The sequence below is a fragment of the Schistocerca gregaria genome, chromosome 8 (assembly GCF_023897955.1).
Source record: "Schistocerca gregaria isolate iqSchGreg1 chromosome 8, iqSchGreg1.2, whole genome shotgun sequence".
NCBI classification, from domain to species: domain Eukaryota; kingdom Metazoa; phylum Arthropoda; class Insecta; order Orthoptera; family Acrididae; genus Schistocerca; species Schistocerca gregaria.
The window spans coordinates 51,920,204-51,925,594 of record NC_064927.1 but is presented as its reverse complement, the minus strand read 5'-3'; positions in this window follow the sequence as shown (position 1 = coordinate 51,925,594).

The following is a 5,391-nucleotide window of genomic DNA, read 5'->3' as shown; positions in this document are numbered from 1 at the left end:
ACAAAACATGGAGGCGCCGGAGCTTGAACCCGGGACCTCTCACATGCAAAGCGAACGCTCTACCAACTTTTTTTTTTTTACGTTTCGGCCACGACGCGCCAATGATTTCCAAAATTCGTCTTCCTCCTTGAGGATGGAACTCACGACCCCTGGTTTACTAGACCAGTGCTCTACCACTTTTTTTACAACATTTTTTTTTGTTTCTTTGTTTTTTTTTCTTTTTCCTTTGATCTTCTTATTAATTTTAGGGGTGACAATCAGATTCATGCCTGCGGAAACAAAGCGGGCAGGGGTCGAATCCCGAGGCCTATTCACGATGATTCCGCCGTCCTGTTTCCGAATGGCACCTGTACAACGGCGTCGTACTTTCCCCTACTGTCTTGGTTCTTGGTCTTACATTTGTTTTTCTTGTTCGCCCTAAAGGTCACGTAAACTTCAGTCCAGGTGTAGTGAAGAATTTTACATAAAGGCGGCAAAACCAGCTACAGTATAAAAGAAATCGGCTCACACAAGCGACCTTAGCCAACACCCTCCCTTTCAAATGTCAGGCTAAGCATATTTGCAAAATCTTTACGGAGTCCTGGCAAGCGCAATCGGTGCCAGTAAGCAGTAAGGATGTACTGCCGAAACGTTACGTGTTCATCCTGTTCATGACAACTATTGACAAAATGTACGAAGTGTCCAAGGAACCACATAACGGTATTGAGCTTCGTTCGCGGATAAAAGGAAGAATCGGGCCGTACGATGATGTCAATGGTATAAGCGGTTTCGGCAGTCCTAGAGACAAAAGCCAGTTGTTTCCTGAGCCAAAGCCAATTAGCAAGGTGCCCACTGCAGGTGAATCGATGCTCAAGTGTATCCAGGAGACCACACCGAGTGCAGTTGTCCGTGTCAGAAAGACCAATACGGTGCAGTCGTACGTTGGTGGGGACCAAACCATTAACTACCCTACACCACGTGGACGCCACAGCCATTGAGTGGATCGGCAGACTAACATTCTTCCAGACGTTCCTCCAGGACACTGATGGAGACGCCAGTTCGATTGGATTGGGACCAGCCAGCCCCTCACAACGGGCAATCAAGCTCTTGGTCGTTGGCACCGGTCGTCGCAAGAAGACGTCACCGAGGTAACTAACCGAAATATAAAATTCCCGGACGTGTTTCAACTTAAAATTGAGGCGACCGACGTCGACAGGTGGAGCAAGGCTCTTCGGACGCAGAACAGTAAAAAGTCTGGATGTAACTGAAGTCACTTCTTGCATAACAATTAGAGTCGTACGGCGGACGCACAAGGCAGATGCCTTGCGAGTAATGTCAGTGAGGCCCAAGCTTTCCGGAGATACGCGGTTTCGTCATAACCTCGTAACGCAACTTGAATAGATGACCCTTCCATATAAATCTGCTAGACAATTGGCGCAACCTTTTCGCCACCATAATGGGAAGCCAGCTGAGCAACATAATAGGCTTTACATAACACGTACGTGTCTAAAACTCTGACTTTTTGCAAAATGGTAGCAGAGCGCTGCTCATGGACCATCAGAGCCCCCTGTATCTTCTCGGTGACAGATTTCCAATTAAGAGCCGCCATTTTTATAGGACACCGATCAATGGTAATCCCCAATGACGTATGGCGATCGACAAAAGTGGCCCAAGGGACATCAGCATCGCGAAACCCTCGAATATCAAGGAACTTACATTTACCCTGATTGAGACGCGCTCCAGAGACACAACAGTATGCATCAACTGCCCCTTTCAACAATGTGATATCATCACGTTGACGGAGGAGAACAACGACATCGTCCGCGTACGCCTTAACAGTGAGCTTCCCACCAGAGAGGGTCATACCCTGAAGCTTGAAAGCAAGAGTCCGAAGCAGCGGTTCCAGGGACAATATGAATAGAGACATAGAGAGCGGACTACCCTGAGGTACCCCTCGGCGGATAGCAATGGGTGGCGTCAGCTGCCCATTGACTGACACCCGAGCAGTTATTCCCCTATACAAATTGCCAAGAACACCACGTGATGAAGCGTTAAAACCTATTGTATCTAAAACACGATCTAAAAACACATAACTGACGTGATCAAAAGCCTTGTAAAAATCGAGGAAAGCAAAGGCACAATGAACGTTTGTAACCGCCGCAACCGAGACAACATCCCGATATTCGGCTACTGGGGTCAGAATAGATCTACCAGGAAAACAACATTGATGTGCCCCAATCACAGACCGAAGCAGAGAAGATAATCGACTATTGAACGCTCTAGCAGCTGTCTTGTAATCAAAGTTCAGCAATGTGAGCGGACGAAGATTGGCAGCAGATAAACGACCAGTGGACTTCGGAATAAAAACAATTTTCCCTACTTTAAAATCGGCTGGCACATCCATCCCCCTGACAGTCTCATTTAAAATCTGCGTAAAAGTGCCACCCAAAAGAGGCCAAAAACGGAGATAAAATTCTTTAGGCAGGCCGTCTGCACCCGGCGATTTACCGGACGGAGAGCGAGCAATAAAATCGAAAACATCATCTACCTGGAACTCCCGGAGAAAGTCGCCGTTCGCGTCAGGCATGATCGTCGAAGGAAGATCCTCAAGGACATCATCAGAAAGTGACGCACCAGAATCATCGGCAGAATAGAGACTAGCGTAATACTGATGTAGAGCACGAGTCATATCCTCCTGTGCAATAAGCTGTCGTCCATCATCCACTATAAGAGAAGAGATGAAGGTGCGACGACGTCGAGTCCGATGCCGCAGCAGGTGGTACAAAGAAGTCAGTTCATCTTCAACAAGAGAGTGAGGTTTCGACTTTACTCGCAGACCATCCAACTGTCGTCGTTTGAGGGTCAAGAGCTTGGCTTTAATACGACGAACATCATGGATCCGCAGAGGAGAAGGACCCGCCGCGTCATTCAGTTCACGCAGGACAGAGTAGTAAAATTCATACGTGTTCTTAAAATCACGCGCCCTTGCGGCACAGTAAAAAATCAAAGTCTGACGAATCTTGGGCTTGGCAAACGCAGTCCACCAAACGAGCAAGGAGGGGTAACGCGGGACAGAGCGAAGACATCGCTCCCACACGGCACTTACAATTTCATCAATGGCACTGTCGGCAAGGTGGGAAACATTTAACATCCACTGGGAACGATAAAGTTTTGCAGGTTGGTGACTAAGATTTACAGTTGCAGTAAAAGCACAATGGTCAGAAAAACTAGTAGGAATGACATCGAAAGAAAGAATGTTATCACATAAAAAATCAGAGAAGTAGAATCTGTCGAGTCTACTGCATGAGGACGCGGTAAAATACGTAAATTTCACCAGGGTTGGATATTTGTGTTCCCAAACATCACGCAGGTGCATCGTACGAACCAAATCATGTAAATTTCGGCAATAATTGAAATTGGGGGACTGGTCTTCAGGGCGTAAAACACAATTAAAATCGCCTCCGAGCAGGAGACTCCGAGGACTCTTGCGCCAAAGATAAATAAGCTCTTCCTTATAAAAGCGCGATCGAGCCACAGTGCGACCCGAACCAGAGGGGGCATACAAAACAACTAGGAAGAGATCAAAAAGACGACAACCAATCCCACGGCCAGAGTCAAGGAATTCAATTTCAGTAACAGGAATACCTTCTCGAAAGAAAAGAGCAGTTCCTGTTGAATTTTCCGGTGCGACATTAAAAACAGTTTGAAATCCAGGTAGAGAGAGATCAGAAAACAATACTTCCTGCAAAAATACTACGTCCGCACAGGAGTCGTAGAGAAACTGCCGCAAAGAGGCAATGCGAACGTCGGATGCAATACGGTTAACATTTAAGGTAATAAAGGTGAATGCTTGAACCATGGAGAGAAAAGCGAGAGAAGAAATCACCTACACCGACGCTTCAACATCACAGTCCATAGCAGGGGAGACGGAGGCATCCGAGGGAGGGGGACTGCTACCCCCTTCCGCGGATCCCTTACGTTTCGGTTTTTTACGAACAGGATTGACGTTCGGCTGAACTATCAACTTGCGTCGGCTGACGGGCAAGGAAGCGGAAGCCGCCGGTGACGTAGGAGGGTCAAGTTCTGTATCCGACACCACTCGCGCCGGTCCACAGTCAGGGTCCGGCGTCGCGGGGGAAACATCCGACGAAACGGACTGGTCTACACCAATACTAGCTTCCGGAAAACATGGACAACACGGAGGCGAAACGTGAGCAGGAAGGTCTGAAGCTGCAAAGTTGGATGGAAGCGGAGCAGCTCCGCTGGCAGAGGTGTGGGGCAGCGAAGCAGGAAGTTGTTGCGGCTCAACTTGTCGTGACAACGAAGTCGGTTCGGAAGGCGGCGCCAACAGGCCCGACCGACGAGCCGACTCTAGAGAAGCCGCGTAGGAAGCCGGAGGGGCGTCAGCAGCCGCTACCGGAACAGCTACTTCAGGGGAACAGGGAGCATCTACACTACTCTGTGGCTCGGAGGATGTCGGTCTCTCGGATTGGGGCATCTCGGGGAGATCCTCATCCGTAGTATTTCCATCTTGTGCGCGACGCCGTTTATTATTCAAAAGCGGCACACCCACCTGAGGAACAGACGGAACAACATGAGATTTGGCACGCAAAGGAGTAAATTCTGTGTCAGGGGCGTGCAAAACCTGCGGCGGGGCGCTACTACCACTGGACTGTTCGACACCAGGAGCAGAACCACCGGCAACGAGGTCAGCGACCGTTAACTTGCGACGCTCTTCGAGAGAATTTTTTTAACACAAAAACCCTCCGCGGACAGTTGGTACGCACGTGGCCACTCTCATTGCACAAAAAACAGGTGCCAACCTGACCACTATATGTTAAATGGACACGATATCCACCGATCTGCAGGTGCGAGGGAATATTCTGCTTCACGTGCATTTCGACGGAACGAATACCACTGTAACACTGCAGGCGATGTTGGCTGGACCAGCGTTCAAGGCGAATACTCTTAACATCACCATACTTGAGTAAACCCTATTTAAGATACACATTATCCACTTCCGGTGGAAGGTTGTAAACACGAACACTGACGTACGTAATGGAAGCATTTGAAAGCAGTACGGTACTGACAGAATCATCCCGATGCCGAAAGAGAACGTGATGACCAAATTTGGAAAGAATTTTATCAACCTGAAGGGGGTCCATAAATTTAACAAAGAAAACGTTGAGTTCTGTGTCAAAATAAGCAGTGTGCACCTGATCGGAATGAATGCCAAATGTATCTACTAACCAATCATGAATCTCAAGGGAACTAGGTTGCACATGGCGGGTGGCCTTGTCAAAAGCAAAACTAACTGTACCCTGACGAGGAATAACCTGCGACGACATTTTCAAAAACTACGCGGACTAAACCGCTACACAAAAAACACTGAAATACACACAGAAAGTAACA